Here is a 23,222-nt window from a genome sequence, read left to right as displayed (position 1 = left end):
AGAATTAATAACAACTTACTAACAATTAATAAACAACTTTTGATCTGTAATAGGAGTATAGTAAATGAAGGATTGAATCAATATTTTGATGAAAATGTATATTTTTATTTTCATATATGTATGAAAGGAGTTGAATGCAAAAAATTTTTTACACATACTGTGCTTACATGTAATAATATTAATAAAAAATTCCTTCCCGACTGGGAATCGAACCCCGGTCTCCCGCGTGACAGGCGGGGATGCTGACTACTATACTACCGAGGACATGACACAAACGTATTTCAAAATTTACAGTTTTGGATCATACAGTGATTTATTGAGATTATTATTTTGAAATACAAAAGACTAATATAATTATGAACATTTAATAAATAATACAAAACATATCACATAAAGAATAATATTAATAAATATTTTATTATATATATATATATATATATATATCTTTATATAATATATATAATATTAAATTATATATACAAAAGGAACATTTTTATATTCGAGAGAGGAAGAGAGAGAAAATATATCTTCCGTCTTTCTCTTACCCATTATCTTACATATGTAATGATTTCACAGATTCACTCCCATACAAATTTCCAACGTGGAGCGCGGGTATAGAAGAATAACTTCAACAAGTCTTAATATTGTTCTGAAGCTATTTTCTTGTGGCATTTTAAATTAATTACTATTTAAATGGGGATAAGCCACAATTAGGTTAAAATACGTTTATTGACGTTTCAATTTCCACTTCGGAAATCGTTCTCAAAATACAAACATTAGTAAATTAATCAAATTTTGTTTTTTGTTACTTAGTGAAAAATTCTTCTAATAATTTAATTTTATCTGACTCATCTATATTGACAATTCAGACATACATTATACATTTTAAAGTAGACGACTTTAAAATGATATTGCCAATATTGTTGAGTTGCGTTCCTGGGACGACTTTACTTATAAGGATAGTTCATTCGATTACATGAAATCAACTTTAACTTGAGAATATCTGTCAGAAAATTAATTAATTAAAAATTAATCTACTTTAAAATGTATAATGTATGTCTGAATTGTATGACAGTGTCCCATTAGCCAAGCTATGGCAGGTGCTAGAAGACAAGAATATTCCAGCGATTTACATTAACGCTGTAAGGGAGTTGGACGATGATATGACGAGTGTAATAAAGATTGGACAAAAAGTGACAAAAACGATAAAAGTGACTAAAGGACTTCGCCAAGGCTGCTGCATTGCACCTACACTCTTTAAGATTTATTTGGAGGGGGTTTTGGATATTTGGAAAAGAAAATGTGAACCTATGGGTGTTCAAATTGGAGACCATAAACTGTACAGCTTGCATTTTGCTGATGACCAAGTAATACTTGCAAAAGATCAAGATGATATCCACTACATGTTACGAAAAATAGATAAAGAATATACTAAATAAGGCTTATCAATTAATACATCAAAAACAGAGTACGTAGTAGTGGGAGGTGAAGGAAAGCACTTAGAACTAGGAAGCAAACAAATTCAAAATACAGATAGCTATAAATATCTCGGTGTAAACATTACACACAATGGTCGGAATACAAAAGAAATAGGTACTAGAATTGGTCAAGGAAATGCAGCAATACGTCAACTGAATAGTATACTTTGGAATAACCACATCACCCGAAACACAAAAATTAGGATATACAAAAGTATCATAGAAAGCATTGCTACATATGGTTCAGAGCTTTGGGTAATAAATAAAAATGACGCATCCAAAATAAAAGCAATGGAAATGAATTATTGGAGAAGATGTTGCCAACTCACTAGAAGAGATAGAGTAAGGAATACTGAAATCAGAGAGCGTATGGGCATAGACATTGACGTCCTGGAAACTATAGAATGCAGAAGGCTGAAATGGTATGGCCATGTAGAAAGGATTAATACACAATAAATGTTTAATTTATTTCTCTGAACCATTTTGTCTTTTTATTTTAGAAAAGTCTCCTAACCATTTTTGTATTCCTAATAATCATTTCAATAGTTACAACTAGTTGTTGTAATCATTATAGTTTGGCACCTTTGTTTTATTTTTGTAGTTGTCCCAATCCGAACCCTTGCCATTCAACTTATCCACGACCCAGCTCTCCAAACAATCCCTGAGTGCCGTTCGCACAGTTTCGTTTATTTTGCTTGCCCTATCTCCACCCTCAGTAGTTTATGTCCCCAGTTTTCAAACCCCCTATAATTATACCCTATGTGGTAGGCAAAATAATTCCTTACATGTTTAATAAAAAAGGGCAATGTGAATGCATTGTATGACGGAGTAACTGGGGAAATTAAAGTTTCTTTAAGCGATAACAACTTTTGCACAGATGCATGTGCTTGATATATGGTGCATCTTATACCCAACGCTTTAAAAGAGGTTAAACAAGCAACATGGTTCTTCTACATGGCATACAAAGAGTGTCAGAAGTTCTTAGAAGTAAATTTGATTTAGTCAATCAATTGATTTCAAACCTTAAAAAAGTATTTTAAAAGCACCTTTACGTTTGCAAATCTATAAAAAAAATTACTACGTGTAAGCTTGCCTTTAGAGCCCGTAAATATAATATACCCAAATCATTTTTATGCCATGAAAAACATTGTGTTAGATATTCAAAATGTCTCAGTGTGTAACTGAAAGTCAAGAACTTTTAAGTAACGTACAAATTGCTAAAGAACTTTATGTTAGTTCTATGTTAAATTGAGTTGAGACCGACCGATACTAAAAATCAGAATATGACGGCCAGAAACCGCACAGAATGTTGTCTTAGATGGATCAGAGTTCTTGCTTTCCTTGAACAATATTTTTTCCAACGTAAGCATCTTTATCAACAGACCGAATTCAGATTTTGTTATTGTTCGTAAACGCATAATTTGCATCTGCAAATTATTCGCATGAAATTTGCATTACCAGGAACTAAAAAGCTGCCTTGTGTGTGCAATAAATACAAAAATAGTTACTAAAAGCATCTGCATCCGCTATTTTGTAATATTTCTACTTAAATATTAGGAATGTCATAATTCTTACATAATTTTATTCAAATTCAACAGATGTGTTTGTTTTTCTAAATAAAAATAAAAAAATCCAGCAGATATTCTCCAAAAAATTTGAAGGTTACTTGAAATAACACGCAGAGTCAATGTGAAGGTCACAGTGTGCATACAAACATTTATAAAAATTTATTATTTTTATTTATAACTTTATGTTCGGATTGGATTATGTAAAAAGCAATTATGGTAAATCTAAAAGAACGGTAAATAGTTTAAAAAATTTTATGTCTCTTTTCAAAGCAATTATATACACAATGTAATACATAATTTTTTAACTAAATTTCTCTACACTTTTTATAAAAAATTTGTTTTACGATAGTTTTGATATCGAACGAAAAATGATTGTTTACTTTTGGATAGAAAAAATCCAGACAAAGAAAGATTTCACCATAATGGGAGTTCTACGGAAATATATTGGGGTTTATTCTTTTTAGTACATGTGAATGTGATACCAAAAAAACTGGAATTCAGATGAAGCTTGCTATCCCCATCGTGCTGTTACAACTTGACTTGCTGATGGGGCATGAGCCAGTCAGACTGCTTTTTAGCAATCAAGAAAATATAAATAAGCAAGGTGTTTTGTATCCTGCCCAAACGTAAATGGCAAACAGATCTCCTCATCGAACAGAAAAGTTGCCAGGATGCTCTCTTCTATGTCCTGCCATCCTGCTTTATGTCCGAAACAATCTACTGAATACACCAGACAACAGAACTGCTTGTTACAGTTTACTCTTCAATAATTACAAGCAGGAAAATTCAAACTGTATTGATAAGTATCCAAGGAATTATAAGAATAATCGAGCAAAACAACTTCTAAATATACAAATATAGCCTATTCGAATATAATAAGAGTTTAGAACAAACCAGATGTAATAGCTATAGGAATTATAGGATGGTAGTGTTTGGCCAATCAATTGTAGCTGTTTGAAAAATATTAATAACGCATGACATCTAGAACAAGGTACTTCTTGGACCTTGGTGGAGTTTAACAAATGTTCAGAGTTACGGATACCAAGACCAAGAGTCAGAGACAAGTCGTATTTAGTATGAGGCAAGAAGAGCTCTTGCAATAAGCTCTTTTCTTATCACTGTTAATAATACAACTAACAAGTTTTTGTCAAAAAACTTTCATTTTCTCGTCGTCTAACTATTTTAAAGTAGCTATTTGATTTTACTTTTATTATTTAATTGTTAAAATAAAAAATCTCTAAAAAATAAATTCAGTTTCAACTCCGCTCCTGCACTATTTTAGACGTACCTAAGACCTTTTTACGATGTTACCTTGGCATAATTTCCAAAGAGACATGAACGCTGAGTCTTTAAAATTTCTGTCAACATTATCAACACTTTTCGTTCTCCTTCACCTGGCTCTTTGGCTCTCTAAGTATAGCTTTCTCTCTTACTAAGAAAGGCCGTATTTTCAAGCACTATTAAAATTCTTCGTATATTATGCATTAAATAACAGTAGGAGTTTTCTAACTATTTCTCTTTCAAATGTTGTCTTACATAAATGGAATTATTGTATATAAAGGGTGTTTTTTTAGAATGGGAATGGTTGTATATAAAGGGTTTTTTTTAGAGGTAGGTATAGAAATGTTAGATTGAAGCCTGAACAACGCTTCCAAATCAAGTACATTTATTTTGAAAATCATGGTTCTGTTCGAAATGCGTATAGCGCACTACGTCCATTCTATGGTCCACATAATCGTGGATTAACCATGGAACGTTTTCGCACCACCTTTACTCTAAATGATAATACGCACCCACAGAGATATCGTACAGTGTCCACAGAAGAAGTTATTTCTGATATAGATCGTAGCATAGAGGAAGAACCGAATCAGTCTATCCGCCATCGTACAGAGCAGTTGGATATGTGTCCATCTACTTATCCTCAAGATAATTTAAGTGTATGTTGAGACCACTTGGAGAACAACATTCGAAGTCATCGAAAATTGGACCTCTAGTTTAGACTACGTCAGAGGCTATACATAGGATTTATAAAATTAGGATAGGATATAAAGACAATATCACTTGGTGGTATCACAATATCACACGTTGGTGATTATCACTCTGTTTACTGCTGCCCTAAAAAGCTGGTAAGACCACAGACCACTAATAACTAGACGTTTCACGTAGGTAGCTCAAGGTCAAACTAAACTAAATGTCATTTTTGTAGTACCGATACAAATCTTCAGATGTCGCTTTACTCTGTCTTTACCTTTACTCTGCAGTTTAGGTTTAGAACACAACTAAAAATTATAATTGTCAATCGCTAATTGTCAGTAATTGATTAGCATGATTGATTAGCGTCTATATAGTCAGATTTTGATTTGAACTTGATGGTTATTATTGCAAAGAAATTAAACTAAACTTGGTTTAATATCTCTGGGTTATTGTTAGCATTAACCTCAAATTAGTTTGTAAATTACAAACCACCTACCTCAGTGATCTGTGTTTTAAATATTCGTGGCGGTGTTCAAACAGTATTTTGCAGATTAATAATAATTAGTTAAATATGGTTTTTCACAATAAATGTTGTATCCTACAATGTACCAATTCGTCATCAATTAGACATGCCTTTCCAAATCCTGATAAAGACATTATACGATTTAGGAAGTGGCTTAGTGTTATAAAAAATCCTAATTTAGATATGATGAATTCCAGTACAGTTTTTAAAACAAAACGAATCTGCCACAGACACTTTGAAGATGTTTGTTTCTTCATGGAGCCATAAATTGTATAAAAATGCAATTCCTAGCTTACATTTGTATGGTGAGTCCAATTAATATTTGATATTAGAGAAAAAATAACTGATTGATGATTGATTTTAGATTCTTCTTCTAATTTACATCCCAGAAGTATTTCAATGTTGAGTGTGGAAGCAAATGTAACCGAAAGTAAGTAACCCTAATATGTAATTAATAAAAATTATTTTACTTGAAGTGAATCATGGTATAAATTAATATATTAACTTTTTGTTTTAGTTGAGAGTCCTTCAGCAAGTAGAGATGCACAATCTACACACATGTTTCAATCATTTGAGATACCCCATTGTAGTAAGTATTACGAAGATAACAATAATTTTCAAATTGGTTACTATTTTATGAAACTTTTTAGTTGCCGAACACAATGATGCACTGTTACCAAACGAAGAAATTTTAATACAAACTGATGAGAGTAAGGATTTAAAAGGTAATTGTAGTTAAAATTTTATATTTTGTATTGTCATCAGCAGATTTCTAAATATTCTCTAATATGATTAACTATAAAATTAACAGTTTGCTTAACCTTCTGGTAGTGATACTAGAGTTTTTAAGTTTAGTTGCCTCAGTGTCATAGACCAGCTGGGGCCAAAAACTAGAAATAGGAGCTTGCCTGTGTTTATAATCTCCCATTGCTAAAATCTAACAAAGATATATGAAGTATATTCTAGTACTTACAATAAATTGTTTAAGACTCACATCAAAAAACAGTCTCTCACTCAGTAATGCCACTACACGAAGGTTAATATAATGAATCGATTTTGCCTTGTAAGGATTGAATAAAGAAACTAACATCATATTTATTTTTAGGTGTTGCCGTTAAGAATATCACACCACTGAAAATATTGCAGCAGCGTAATATATCAAGAGGTACAATTACCCCTAAAAAGAAAAAATTATATGGAGCAATAAAACAATTACACCACAAAATACTCTTTGGAAAGAAATATCTGTTCCATAGTATCCTATTTATCTCCATAATTGGTCATCTTAATACCAGTCATTAATTTGTATTCATGCTTGTATAGTGTGTATTATGTGCTCTTTTAGTTTGAGTTATATTTATATTTAATGATTTGTAAAAAATCACAAAGTCAGATCGGGTTTTTATGTAATAAATGTACCAGTGATGCTATGTATGTACCAAATGAGGTTATCAAGCACTACACAATAATCTTTATACTGCCACTGTTTTCTGTGACTATTCCAAAGCTTTTGATTGTGTAAATCACGACATTTTGATAAAAAAAAACAAAATTTCTATGGAATTCGAGGTGTTTCTTTGAATTGGTTCCAATCTTACTTAGGGAATAGGAAATAACTAGTTGTAGCAAATGATACAGCTTTTAGTCACAAAAGCATTGTATGTGGAGTACCACAAGGTTCAGTATTGGGTCCTCTACTTTTCCTTACCGTTATAAATGATATCACTAACTTAAACATCGATGTAAAAATTTTTCTTTTTGCTGATGATACCAGTATTACCTGGAGAAACTCTAATATTGCAATTCTTCATGCAACTATAACTTCTGATCTATTTAAAATAAAAACCTAGTCAGACTCTAATTTACTCTCTTTTAACGTGGATAAGACAGTAGCATTATCCTATAAAGCTCTTCAATCCTTGCTTCTTAATAATAGCCAGATCAGTATCATTGATTCTGTAAAATTTCTGGGTATTTTTATAGTCAGCAACCGTAAATGGTCCCTTCATTCGATTTGTTAAGTAAGAAACTAGCCTCAGCCTGCTATGCAATAAGATCTGTTTTGAAGAAAATTAATTTAGCATCTTCCAAAATAACATATTTTTCTTTTTTCGAGTCTCATCTTCGATGTGGTCTTCTTTTTTGGGGTTCTAGAACAGCTGCCCAATCTGACAGTTGTTTTTAAATTGCAAACAAAAAAAGAGCAATACGGTATCTTTTTGTTCTCGGTAGAATAACATATTGCAGAAGATACTTAAAAAATCACGGGATTTTAAGTTTTCCTTCTTTATATATTTTAGAAACTGTTTGCTTAATTCGTAAACGCCTACATGTTTTTTCAGCAAGACCTAATCATGACTACCAGAAATTCAACCTTTAATGCGTATTTACTCATCCCGTCCACTGCGTTAGTAAAGAAATCTATATTATATTCAGTAAAAAGATTATACAATCATCTTTGCAACTTAAATCTGCAACTTCTTTCCTTAAGTTTCGTAAAAGAACAAAAACCTATCTATCTGAAAGACCATATTATTCAGTAAAAGAGTTTCTTAACGAATAGCTTTATGTACAAGTAACTAAAGTATTTGTATAAATATATATTTGAGTATCACATGCAGAAACTTAAACGTATTAGTTCGTAAGGATTTATTATGCAATTTGCAATTTATTTAAATTTTGCAATACATTGTGTATTTTATTATATTTTATTTTGTGATATTGACGATTTATGTAATTTCAGTAAATTTTAAATTGTTATTTTTCTGACTTTTTGTAAGCTTTGTCCATAAAATTGTACAATTTTTAGTGGTAATAAAGCATATTTCTATTCTATTCTAAATTTATATACAAAGTTGTTTTACATGTATTAAATAAATAAATAAATTATATTTTGTCTTATTTTTTCGTAAACTGTATTGTGTATATTTGAATTTAAAAATAATTTGCACATTTTAAAATTTCAAATAAAATTTTTTTTTCAAATATACCAAATTATATTGAAATATTTTAAGCTTTATTTAAATTTTCCCACCAAAATTAAATTTTGAATTTCCCACGTAATTTATCGCTTGAATTAGTTCCGATACAAATCTCTTGGAGCGCTGAATTTCATATCCAACTAAAGTATTGTCGTGAAGCATCTAGAGGTTAGGTGATCTGTGGGTAAGACGACCAATTAAACCACTTTCATTCATCGTTTTCCAACGTTACGCTTTCCTAAAATCTTTTCCTGTATTATATTCTGCAGAAGATTAGGAACAAATTCGAATGTAATTATAAGTTCGAATTGTTTCTAATTCCCTGTGTCCGATTCTTCTCGATCGACGATGATAAAATAAAATGTCGAAGTCGTAGAGTAAAATATAATTTTATTGACAGCTAATGAATTATACCGAATTATTACACTATAGTTGTTGTTGAGGTAAAAGATTATAATAGACTGCCCACTAGGTGACCAAAACATATGGTTGCATGCTCTTTTCTCAAATTTCTTCAGAAGAATGGGAGCCTGTCCTAACCTAACCTCGTAGAAAATTGCACTGATTCTAGGGGATTCGCCATGGATCATTGCAAATTGAGAATCATTTGGTTCCCATGCAAACGCCTGAATTGGTTCCTTGCACTCTACGCTGTCTACAGGTGTTTGCTTCTTCTTAATGTGGAATACTTCAAAGTTGCAGTACATACCTGAATACAGTGGTACCTCGATATACGAGCGCCCTAATATATGAGAGCAAGATTTGAGTTAAAAGGAATAGGTTTTTATTCAAACTCATACCTCTTATTTGACTACTTCTAATTTGCTTTGTAAATAAAAGGTAGTTTTACTGGTAATAGATTTTAACGTCCTCGCCATAAAAATCATTTTACGGGTATATACGTGACTATTACTTGGACCAACAAATTAAATGGTCATTGGAAGTTAAATCCGACAAAAATTCGGATTCTAATACTAACCATATTGCACTCTCGATGTCGGTGTAATTTACCCTGTGTAAATTTTTTACTATAGATGAAACTACCAATGGTGTGGGTAACAGAGAAGCAGCTTCAAGGAGGAACCTTAACACAAAGCATCATATGTGAGAAGGCACTAGCGATTTACGAAGATTTGCTGAAGCAGATCCTACACACTTCCACAAATGATGAATCGGAAGACTCGTTTAAAGCCAGTCGGGGCTGGTTTGACAACTTTAGAAAAAGGACCGGCATTCACTCCATCGTCAAACATGGTGAGGCAGCAAGTTTGGATGTGAAAGCAGCTAAGGTTTACATCAAAACGTTTTCCGAACTGATAGACGCCAATGGATACATCCCCAGCAAGTCTTTAACTGTGACGAGACACGGATTTTCTGGAAAAAGATGCCGAATAGGACTTACATAACGGCAGAGGAGAAGACGATGGCAGGTCACAAACCTATGAAAGATAGATCAACTCTACCACTTTGCGCCAATGCGAGTGGCGACTGTAAAATCAAACCTCTTTTAGTGTACCATCCAGAAAATCACAGAGCCTTTAAGTCACATAAGATTTTATAAGAAAAACTGCCAGTTATGTGGAGGGCAAATCCAAAGGCGTGGGACACCAGGATATTCTTTGTGGAGTTGATAAACCTGGTGTTTACCTCTTCTGTTAAAAAATATCTACAGCAAAACAACTTACCCATGCAAATCCTTCTTGTCCTCGATAACGCCCCTTCTCACCCACCAAATCTCGAAGATAATATACTCCAACAGTTCAAGTTGGATCAGCAAGTGAACTTGTCGAGGAACAGTCTCAGGAGCTGACAACCAAGGAGTTAGACGAACTACATTCGCAGCAGCATACGAAGGTTCAACGAAAAATTAGTTTTAAAGATTAGCCAGAATTGGAAGATGTTGTCTCTACAACAGATATAAAGGAGATCCTGGAAATGTGGGAGAAAGTTGCAGATTTCGTGGATAAAAATTACCCCGAAAAAGTTACAACTGGTCGTGCATCGGTGTTGTTCAACGAAACTTGCAATGAAACACATTTCCGTAATATTCTGGAAGGGAGGATTGTTTCTTCCTCCCTTCTTGGACAGTTTTTTTAAACGGTCTGCAGATTAAAATGAGCAGTAAAAAAGTGAAGACCACTGACGAAAATTAAGCGCTTCCGTAAGCACTTCACTTTTTCTTATATTTTTACAGAATATGTAAGTATTTTTTGTTACTTATAAATAAATATTTCTTCTGTTAAATACATTTTTCTTATTTAAAAACACTTAACAAAAACAACTACCTAACGTGTTTTTTTGGGACTGGAATGGATTAATGACATTTCAGTTAATTTCAATGGGGAAAATTGCTTCTGACCATATCTGACGGCGGGGAGCAATCTGACATACGAGCCAGATTACAGAACGAATTACACTCGTATGTCGAGGTACCACTGTACTTAGTTTCATTATTTTCCTTGCAAACCTTTGAATACCTGTCTATCTTGACATAGGTAATCTCCAGACTTGTGCCAGTGTATCTTACAGTCAACAGCATTAAACAAATTCTTTTTCCTAATTTCATTCCTGTTTGTAAATTCTAACAGAGTTATACTTGCAGGCACATATTTGTCCTCGGCTACACAATAAGCTACAACATTACCTGTTGGCGACCAACTGAAATCTCTTGAAATCTCGTTAATTTTGATTGATTTCTTTTTCTAAAAGACTCAAAGATAGCCTTTCATATACTTGAAGGGCATCATTGTTGGAACCAATACGAGCAAAATCTTTGTCGTCATGAGACCACCTAAAGATTGGCCATGCTGATATATCTTCTGGATTGATTGATTGCTTTTCAAGACCTGTCCTAATATCTAAAATGACGATCCTCTTCTGCCCTGGATTATGTGGGTTTTCTTGTGGGAAATAAGTCACTAAATACTTTTCACAATGCGAGAAATCAATGAACTGAACGTTTGAATGGGTAAATTTTTTGTATTGTAAAAATCTAGGTCCTACCCTAGATGCACATTGCAACACCCAACCTGTGAGAGGTACATAAAAATGTCCCCAAAGGTTACCATTTTATGTAAGTTTGTCTCCAGCTATTTCTAGCTTCAATGAGACTAGGATCTGGCTGTGTATTCTGTAAAATTTGCACAGCTTGTTTTTGTGCAACAACTACAGCAAATTGATCATATGCATCAGGTTCCAATAAGTGAGAATGCAAATAGCCTTGTTCTTGATAAGGTTGTGGTTCTGGAGGGTCCCATTTATTGGAAATTTGGCCATACTTCATCAGTAAAGAGGTTAAATTGAAAGGTATGGTGCTTATCCAATTTAAAATTGTTACTGAGCTTAATAGCCTTAGCAGCTTCAGATGGTAAGGCATATTCTATAAAAATGTAACATTTGGTGTGGCCTTCACTATTGACAGGGTAGAATTCATTTACTATTGTTCCAAACTTCACAAATATTTTGACAATAACTGACTTTTCAATATGATTAGGACCTACTTGAGTAACTCCGTCTACTACTGTAACACTTTCTACTTCATCAGTTTCCTTAGGCTTTTCTTTTAAAATGTAGCCTAAGAGTCCTTCATCAGAGACATTGTCTTCGTAGTGTTCACGATCACTGAAGTTTGGTTCTTCTTCGTTCGACGAGTAATCACTCTCGTTTTTTGTATCATCATCGCTTTGATTATTTTTATCCTCTGATTTCTTTTTCGCCAATTTGACACGCGTGGAATTATAATTACATTCGAATTTGTTCAGCTGGTAATTTGTTCCTTTCATTACGTGGCCAAGGTATTATAGTTTTCGTATATTTACTTCATTATTCAATTCTGGTTCTTTTGTAACTCATCGCAAGACTTCTTCATTCGTGACTGTGTATACATAAGATACTCTCAGGATTCTTCTGTAAAGCCACATCTTCAAAACTTCCACTTTTCTTAACATCGCTTTACTTAGGAGTGACTGCCTCTAGACCCTATAGAAGGAATTACTATTTTAATGCGAATAAGGCACAATATTGGGCTCAATAATAAATGACAACAACAACATCAGTCAAGAAATACAAGCACGGATTCTTAGCGGTAATAAGTGTTTTTATGCATACAAAGACTTAATGAAAAGTAAGTTACTGAATCGTGAGTCTAAGCTGAGAATCTACAAAACAGTAATTAGACCAGTGGCCACATATGGATGTGAAACGTGGACCCTCTCAACCACTGATGAAAATCAACTGAGAATATTTGAGCGCAAAATACTAAGGAAGATATTTGGACCAACCCAATGCAGGGATAGTTCGTGGAGAATTAAAATGAACGACGAGCTGGATGAACTAATGCAGAGCGCAGATATTGTCAGATTTGTAAAATCAAAAAGACTAAACTGGCTTGCTCACCTAGAAAGAATGCCAGATAATCGAGCTGTAAAAGTAGTCCAGAGATGGAAGCCCCAAGGAAACAGAACAAGAGGAAGGCCCCATAAAAGATGGATAGACGACGTAGAGAGGGATCTTAAAACCATGAACATCAGGCAGTGGCGAAGGAAAGTATCCGACAGGGCAGAATGGAAGAACATTGTTAAGCAGGCCAAGACTCACAAAGGGTTGTAGCGCCATTAGAAGAAGAAGAAGGCACAATATTGAAGTTTCAAATAAGTTTATTGATATTTTAATTTCCACTTTAAAGATTAAATTCTCAAAAATTAAATTATAATTTAATTAAAATTAAACAAATTTTGTTTTTTATTACTACTTGGTGAAAAATTCTTCTAATTAGAAGAATAGGAGAATAATTATGTACTTACATAAAACATTTCATCATATTTATTTATCTGTAAAGTACACGCTCTTGAAAAAGCATTATAAAAAGTTGACTTAATTAATTTTTAAAAACCTCTTTAAGTATCTACATACACATTTTTAAAAAAAGTATCAACCTTAACCCAAATCCTGCTAAAGAACAAATAAAAAAGGTCAAGAATGTGATTCAGTTGCATACTAAACATGTCAAGTACTTTCCCGAGCAATGGGATCTCGTAATTATTTTAATCTCGACCCAAATGTCAGTTTAGTATCTCCGTAATACAATTAAAAAAGGCAAGCGAAGAGATGAAATTTGCGATATAGACAAAAATCCTTTCTCTTCGCATATAGCGCGCTGATGTACGATCAAAGAGGAAATAGAATTTTATTCAGTATGCTTTTGGCGAAAGAGCTAAAGTTAAACTAGATTATAACGTTCTTTCGTTCGATCAGTTAGGCTAGAATTAACGTTAGAATATACCAGTCCGTTCAGAACTATAAAATTTATATAAACGTGATAATACTTTCACCCGATAATAAATATATACATAAGAGTGAAATATTTGATTAATATTAGAAAAATGTCATTATTTTTATTTATAAACATACAAAATTAGTTAAAATCATTCTCATAAATACTGTTTTGTTACAAAAAAAAAAAGATTTTAACGACACCCAAAATATAAATACCTCTGTACACTCTAAAACACTCTAAAAAACAATAAAACCTGCCCAATAAAAGCAGAAAGATTCACTTCGGTGACTTGAAAATTAATTACGCTGTTGCTTGTGCTTTTATCCTTAGTTATAACTAAGTCAAAACATCACAAACCCTTGGTTACCAAAGGTATCCGCATATCAGTCAAGAATATGTGTTCACTATTTTACTAATTTACTACCAACGTCTTTGTCACTGAATGACTGAATATATCTCCAAGTACAGGAACCTATCTAAATCTTATCAAAACAGCTAAAAAATGTACTATCAGGTTCGTCTGGGAAGCTCCAAAAATGTTGCAAGAGAAACTTGGTCCATAATAAACGATCTCCGAAATAAAACTAATACAGCTCAATCATTTTCTCTTCCAAAACCTGAAAATCTAAATGAATACTTCGTTAATGTGAGTAAAAATATAACATCTACTATTTTGCCACAAAAGATCCTATTTTCTATCCCCCCAATTTAAAAAAGGTCTCGAATTCATTCTGTATAAGACCAGTTGATAAATCTGAACTGATCCAAACAATCAGTAGTATCAAAACCAAATCTTCAACCCTTGCTTCTTAATAACAGCCAGATGAGTATCGTTGACTCTGTAAAATTTCTTGATATTTTTATAGACAGCAACCTTAAATTGTCTAGCCTCAGCCTTCTATGCAATAAGATCTGTTTCGAAGGAAATCAATTTAGAATTTTCCAAAATAACATTCTTCCTTTTTGGGGTTCTAGTACAACTTCCCAACCTGATGTATTTTTAAATTACAAAAAAAGCAACACGGTATATTTTTGGCCTCAGTAGAATAACACATTGCAGAAGCTACTTCAAAAATCACGGGATTTTAACACTTCTCTCTTTATATATTTTAAAAACTGTTTGTTTAATTCGTTGTTTTGTATAAAACTTAAGAGGTCGCTGGTTAAATGATAAATAATTATAAAGTAAAAATGCAGTATTTTGTTTGTAAATCAATTAGCGAAAAATAGCAAATATAACTGTCGGTAAATTACGAAATTAACTAGCTTTACTCATTATTGTTGTTTGTACAAAGAATATAGACTTACCCTTTGAAATATTGATGTATTCGTAACAGGCTGAAGATTTGGTAGCGATGCATCACGACGCCCGGGACGCCGAATACGAGGCTATTTGGCACGGGAGCCTAAAAACTTGGTGTGTTTCGGTCGCTGTCTTGGGATGAAGTGTTTTGGGTTGAGACTTAAGACGGCCAGAAAAGAACCTTCTAACCGTTGCGTGTGGTCTGTATACCAAGAGGGTACACCAATAAATCACTATATTGTGTTGCGATAATTGTTCTGGTAATACGAAACCGTACACTTGTTTCTATATTTGTGACCCAAAATACAAAAGAGAAGCCAAATTCTCCGCACTTAAAACATAATAGATGAGATAGCCAGTTTAACAATTTTACGAAATAACAGGAAGCAATATATTTTAACACAGTCGTTAGAGTACAGGATTGAATTAGATCACATTATAGTACACTAAGAAAAATATTAATAGTAAAAATATGAAAAGAAATAGTACATACTTTCCCAAACATTCGTAAACAGCTACATCTTTTTCCAAAAAGACCTAATCATGACTATCCCACCAGAAATTCAACCTTTGATGTGTATTTGCCGATCCCGTCCACTGAGTAAAGAAATCTATATTATATTCGGCAAAAAAATTATACAACCATTTCCCTTTGCAACTTTTTTTTATTCTCAATATATACTCAACTTCATTGAGTATATTGTGTATTTAGCATTTGGTATGGTATAAAATGCAGACATGCAGAGAGTTACTCCAGTGAGTAACCTCTTTACAATTCTAAAATTAAAATTTTATTAGTTTGAATACACTTATTATGTTCAGTTGGACAAGTCGGACGGCAATCGCCGTTTTAGTCTACGCACTTCAAAGATGTTCCACAGATTTAGTTGTCGAGCAAACGCATTAGGATGCACTAGCTCTCGTTCACAGTATTTAGCACTAAAACGTTGTATGGCTCCTTTCACGGATTCTAGGGGAATGTTGTGTTGATGTTTAATCACCTCGTTGGATACATAGTATGGCGCATTGACTATGGCACGCAGCACCTTGTTTTGGAATCTCTGTAAGATGTTTGTATTGGAGAGGCTAGCAGGGCCCCATAACTGAATCTCATAAGTCCATATGGGCTTGAGGATAGACTTGTAGAGTAAAATTTTGTTATCCAAAGATAGTTTTGAATTGCGTCCAATGACCCAATAGATATTTCTCAATTTAAGTCCAAGCTGTTTTCGTTTGTTAAAAATATGTTTTTTCCAAGTTAGACGGCGATCCAAGTGCATGCCAAGATATTTATTTTGCAACTTAAATCTACAACTTCTTTCCTTAAGTTCCGTAAAAAGACAAAAGCCTATCTATCTGAAAGACCATATTATTCAGTTGAAGTGTTTCTTAACGAATAACTAAGAAATTACAGTACGTTTAGGTACAAGCAACTAAAGTATATATATATATATATATATATATATATATATATATATATATATATATATATATATATATATATATATATATATATATATATATATATATATATATATTTTGTTATGTTTCTTCTTTCCCAACCAAAGAAAAATAAATAAAAATATCCATCGGAATAAAATTTTAAGATATCATTATAAACAAAAGGTATATAGTAATTTTAAGATAAGATTTAGTGTAGATAAGAATAGAAATTTGTTTGGCAAACGACCTTTTTCCGTTTCAAACAAAATTATCAAAAAACCTTTGTTTAGAATTAGAAGACATTTTACACCATATTCTAATCTTTTGAAATATGTATAAATTGTGTATTGACAAAACCAATTTTAAAGTAAGCTATTTAGTTTTTCTCTGAAACCGAAATTAGGCTTTTCCAAAATCATGGTAAACACAATTTGAGCTTTTGATTGGACGGTCGTTTTAAATGGGAATTTGTGAGCCGATCAGGAGACCGGAGGAGTTAGTTATATTTTGGTCATCGAAAGGAAACAGTCGTTTGTCTCAAGATAGGGTGTGGTTCGTGAGTTTGGATACCGGCGTAACGAAAAGAAGTGAATAGTTTGCAGAAGGAGATAACAAGTAGATTAAAAGAGGTCCTTGTATCTACCGTGGGTATTTTATAAAGTATATGTGAAAGTATTCTTACGGCATCAAGTTGACAAAAGGAGGTCCTGGTGTCATAAATAAGTAGCTGAGTTTGGAGAAGTGAAGCAGGTGTTTTTTGTGTAGTCTGCAGGAGGTTTGCAGAGACGTTAAGAAAGAGCCGAGGCGCCAAAGAGGAGAGATCACATCGTTGAGGAGACTGGACTTTTCTGGGTATGTTCCAACATACAACTCAAGAAGAAAATAAGCTGTAAGTGTTTGTACAATTAAATTCTATATCTGTGAAGGATCGGTTTGACATCATGGTCATTAGCATTCAAATTTAAGAACTGAGGTTTTGTTAGGCTAATCAAAAGTTTAAAGTTTTGTTGTTTCTGGTTTCCAGTAAAGAAAATTTTGAGTAAAATTGGTTTTCACGTAATATAAATGTATGTAGCTTTATAATCTTATTATTATAAAAATTTGATTTATTTTCTTGTATGCTGATTGATAAGATAACGACAGAATTTAATAATTGTTTTATTCGTTCATATAAAATAAAGAAACGTAAATCTTTGTAATATAATATATTTGTATTCTTATCCTTTCTTCTCTTCTCCCGATAAAAGACAACTAGAAAATCTTTTGAATCCATCGAACACAGGTAATATAAGAATTATTTTACTTTTGATAACAAACAAGTTATATAAATTTTTATTGGCTCAATAAACTAAGATTAAAGTCAAAATAAACAATCATAACAATATATATATATATATATATATATATATATATATATATATATATATATATATATATATATATATTTGGGTATCACATGCAGCAACTTAAACTTATTAGTTTGTAAGGATTTATTATGCAATTTGCAATTTAGTAATTTTTGCAAAGGATTGTATATTTTATTATCTTTTATTTTATGATATTCACGATCTATGTAGTTGTAGTATATTTTAAATTGTTATTGTTATTTTTTGACTTTTTATAAGCTTTGTCCATAAAATTGTACAATTTTCAGTGATAATAAATTCACACATCAGACGTGGCGGATGGGACAATTATTGCTGTGACCAATTCAGTTGGCAGAATATATGGAAAACTGATCAAATGTAGAATAGAATACTAATAAAATGTTACAGAAACTGAAGATCAAGTTGGATTTACGACAGAAAGATCAACAGTTAATTGAAAGTGAAGAATTTGAAATTGGTCATTAAAAGAATGATTACAATCTAGAAGATGAAGTGCGTATGCAGAATCTGTTTTCTTATTATTGAAAGCCCTTTTATGTTTTGCTATTCGTTTATTAAAATTTCGACCAGTTTGACCGATGTAAGTTTTGGGGCAGTCGCCACATTCAAGTTTGTATACACCACTGTGTAAGTGCTTTGTCTTTCGACTCTTGTTTTTCTTACTATATTTGCCTAAGTTGTTGTTTGTTCTAAAGACTGGTGTTATTCCTTTCTTTTTTATGTGTTTGGCTATTTTTATTTATATCTTATAAAATATACCTCGCGACATATCTCGCCCATCTACTCTGTCCAATATATTACTTGTAAATGACCTCCATTATGAAAACGTAATGTATATAGTAGTTTCTATCTATTGTGAATGAAAAGTGAAATTCTAAATTTACTACAAAAATTACACCATTTAGAACAACTTAAAGGCCGCCTCGACATAATTACCGAACCCAACATCAAAATGGCATATCAGCCTTATTATTATCATCGCCAACAGTATCCCATCGACGATATCTCCGGAAAAAAATTTCTTCTCGAATTAGAATAGAAAACTTTTAATTTTAGAGATAATTAAAAAGTGAAATTGGATGACCTGGTGACCGATCATTTTGCTTGAATTTAAACAAAGCCAACTGCGATAAATCGACCTCGTTTAGAAACAATTTAGAAGAGAATTTTACTTGAGATTGTGTAGAAATTGACCACTTTCGCTTTTATTTCGATTTCGCTTGAGTGTATGAATTCGCTTTAATATAGCAGGCGGATCTAGATTGTGATAATCAGCTTGATTTATTTTATAACTCTCTTTTTTTAAACGCGCTTAATTAAAAACCTAATAAAGACAGGCCAAAAACACAAATTATTATTACTCCAGGGGAATCTGTTTTGAAATGGACATTTTCCATAGGAGTATAGAAGTCTATTTTTTTGCTGTAATCACTTCAGAATATACCTTTTTTATTGTTTAAAAATAGCAATAATAGTTAAAAAAATGCAAGAAAATGGAGTTTTTTTACAGCTGGTACTCTTTTACAGTTTTGAAGCATGCTTCTTAAAAAAAAACAATACATTCGGTTTACTGGTTACCGAGATATCGAAGTTTAAATTTGACATGCATTTGCCGCCTAAACATAAGGGATAAAGCGCCTAAGCGCCTTTGCTTCACGAAACGGGAACTGTTCACCATTGTTTTCGAGAGCTCCATTTTTGACATTTAATACGGCCCCAACGTTTTTTAGTAAATCCATCCCCAATATGAACTCATCGAAGAAGTACTCTGTGTTTCACTGTGGTCTGGCCAATGGATACTGATATATGCTTACCAGTTGCTGTTCTAAGCTTTACTGTTGCAGGCGATAATTTAAAATAGCCTCGTAATACTTCAGGACGTGCAATAGTTCTTGTTGCACCTGTATCTATCATTGATGATCTACATTTATTATTGATACGACCCCCGTTATACAAGCTATGTTAACAGATACTTTGGAGGCTTTGTTGCGGCCTTTTCGGTATCGTGTTACGAACTACTTTCTATACGATTCCTCCAGACGTTTATCGTTTTGTTCGTCACCTTCTTCAATGGTTCGTACTCGATGACTCCGTGGCGTTTGATAGCGAGAACTTCATCTAAAACTTTCGATCTTGCTAGTCGTAAATTTATCTATAGTTCACTGTCTTTCAACCCTTTAACGAAGGTATCTACAACAATTTCTTTCAAAATATTGTCTGGTGCCTCTGGATAAACCAACCGCACAATACGAACATCTGCTTCAAATTTTTGCAAAATTTCACTTTCTCAGTGAATTCTACTTTTTAGTTGTGCTTTGTAGACTTGTTGTAGATGGTCATCTCCATAGCCTTTTTCTAGTCGAGTAAACAGAATCTGGTAACATTTTTCTTAACCCTTAGGAATCGATCTTAGGATATTAGCAGTATCACTTCGAGCAGCAGTCAAGGAAACAGCCTTTTATTGTTCGGTCCAATGATTGGCTGTAGCAATTGCTTTAAATTGTCTCTGGTATATGAACCAAGATGACTTTCCATCAAATGGTAGCAATTTGAATCTCATATAATGTGTCGTTTCGTCACTTGGTGATTCTTCTTTCGCTACAGGATTTAAAACTACTGCATTAACTGGTGGTAGCACTTTTGTATTGCTTACCATGCTCTCTAATTTTTTCAAGTGCATGCATTCCATTTTTTAGTTCTTGTAATTGTCGTACGGTTGTTTTGTCTTGTTTGTCATGTACTTCAGGTAATCTTTCTTTTTGTCCTTGCATTTTGCACAACACTAGCTTATAATCGGTTCTCTATTCGAAACAATATATTGTATCGTAGATCTTTGATTCCTGGTATACTTGTGTTGTTCTTTGTGAGAGAAAAAACTATTATTAATTTGTGCTGCAGAAGTCCATCAGAAGGTCCCCGTTTTCATTTTTACATCCTCGTACTATGTATCCCTGGTACTATAGCATTATCAACAATCTGTACAGCACTAAAATGCACAACATTCAACTTTTTTTCATTACAAAATCAGCAATATTTATCTTCACAAGACACAGCGTTCCTATAAATGAAAACTTATTCTAAATAATCAATGTTTAAAGCTTAAAAAGATTTTCCTTTTGAGGTATCTGGGTAGATCCGATTTAAATACATAGTTTAATTTACAAAACGCTGCCCAGGCTAATAATGTCTGGGTATCTCTGCCCAACCGAATTTCATGTCCTAAGTACTTATACGATGTAGTCTCCACAATATCCCTTCCATCAACAGCAATATTTCGATTTAGTACCAGATTAGTCATTATTTGTGTCTTGTTCATATTAATCTTTAGTCTGACCTCCAAGGAAGCGTGATATAATTTTTCAAACATTATTATTATACATATTATATATATACAAGAATTTCCACAGTTTTCACTGTATTCCGTCACTCAACCGTTTTCTCCAATTTTTCCTGTTTAGCCAGTCCCCTTCCTGTAGGTTTCTTCTACTCATTGCTTCGTCCACTTCATCTCTGAAAGATCTTCGGGGTCTGCCTCTCTTTCTTCTTCCTATCGGGCTCCACTCTGTTATTCTATTTATCCACCGATTTTGGTCTGCTCTTCTGACATGTCCGTACCAGGTTAACCTCTTCTGTTCGATGTAGTCTATTATGTCGGAGTTCATTTCCATTCTCCTCTTAATCTCCATGTTATTGTTCCTTTGTTTGATATTATGAAGCCTAAATACTTATACTTGTCTGTTCCTTTGATTTGTTTACCTTCGTCTATTTCCAGCTGTTTTATTTCTGTATTCTCCGTTGTTAGGTATTCAGTTTTCTTTAGGTTTATTTCCATCCCATTCTTTGTATATTCCTGCTCCAGTTTTCTCATCATAAAACTGAGGTCATCCTCGTCTTGTGCGATCACTATTTGGTCGTCGGCAAAACTTAGCGTATATAGATATTCGTTCCTTACTGGTATACCCATTCCTTCGCACTTTCTTTTCCATGGTTTCAGGGTTTTTTCCAGGAATATTTTGAACAGGGTGGGGGATGTGGAGCAACCCTGTAGTAGTCCCTTTGTCGTCTTAAATGGACTGCATATTCTATTGCCTGTTTTGATAGCTACTTCGTTATTCTTGTAGAGTGCTTTTACCGCGTTTATTAATCTTCGTGGAACTTCGATGTCTTCCATTGCTTCCCATAGCTTGGTTCTAGCTATTGAGTCATATGCCTTCTTAAGATCAACAAAAGCCAGATAGACGGATCTATTTTTGGCCATTCTTTTTTCTATTAGTTGTTCGACCGTGTAAATGTGATCTAAGCATGCTTTACCCGCTGTGAAACCTGCCTGGTCTTCTCCGATTTTATCTTGTATATATATTTCTAATTTTTCCTTTACGGTCTTTCCATACTATAGAAGATATAATGCTAATTCCCCGATAGTTTTCGCAGTTTTTTCTATTTCCTTTCTTATATATTGATGTCATATATGCTTGGGTCCATTCTGCCGGTAAGTCTTCTCCATTCAGTGCTCTCTCAAACATTTTATGTATCATATGGAATAACTTTTCCGATCCGTTTTTTATCAATTCATTTGGTATTCCGCCGGGACCTTCTGCTTTTTTGTTCTTTAGAGTTTTGATCGCTCTTTTTACCTCAGCTAGGCTTAATTCGATTTCGTCATGTGTGTAGATTTCTATTCCGTCTATTTCTGATTCTTTGAATTCGGGGCGCAGTCTTCGGTTAGCAATTTTTTATAGTATTCTTGCCATTCGTTTTCTTTGATTTGACCGATCTTGATTTTCTCTGTCTTATTTCTTTGGAGCGACTTTAAGATGCGCCATGACTCTGAATTTCTCGTTCCTCCTATGTGCTGTTCTATCTCTGTGCATGTTTTTTCCCATCTTTCATTTTTTCATTTGCCACTTTTCTTTTCACTTCTTTATTTTTTTTCCTGTATAGTTTTAAGTCCTCATAGTTTTTTGTGTTCAGGTATTTTATATGGAGTCTTCGGTTAATTTCGTAGTTTGGTGGGTGTATTTTTGGTCCACTTCTCCAAGAGATTTTAGCTCTTGGAGGTATTATCTATTATACATATTATAAGTTCATATACTTATACTTTTTAGATCTGTTATGTCTCCTTGCTTGTGTTATAAAATAATGACTGCATTGTTCCATTGAAATGGAGCTTTTTCCTTGGTAGGTGCATTCGGTGAAAAGCTTCGCCAAGGGCTGGATAATTTTATTTCCACCTAGTTTGATCACTTCGATTACTACTCCCTCATCGCCAGATTTGTTATATTTTATTTC

The 23,222-nt window shown here is 33.1% G+C and overlaps 1 pseudogene; it reads right to left on the bottom strand.

The window, feature by feature from the left end:
• Positions 1 to 6,339: 6,339 nt before the first annotated feature.
• On the bottom strand, positions 6,340 to 12,306 carry LOC140435432 (eukaryotic translation initiation factor 3 subunit B-like; annotated as a pseudogene).
• Positions 12,307 to 23,222: the final 10,916 nt, after the last annotated feature.

Source organism: Diabrotica undecimpunctata, chromosome 3 (assembly GCF_040954645.1).
Source record: "Diabrotica undecimpunctata isolate CICGRU chromosome 3, icDiaUnde3, whole genome shotgun sequence".
Classification (NCBI taxonomy): domain Eukaryota; kingdom Metazoa; phylum Arthropoda; class Insecta; order Coleoptera; family Chrysomelidae; genus Diabrotica; species Diabrotica undecimpunctata.
Note: the sequence above shows the minus strand (reverse complement) of the source record. Positions and strands in the feature narration are given on the sequence as shown.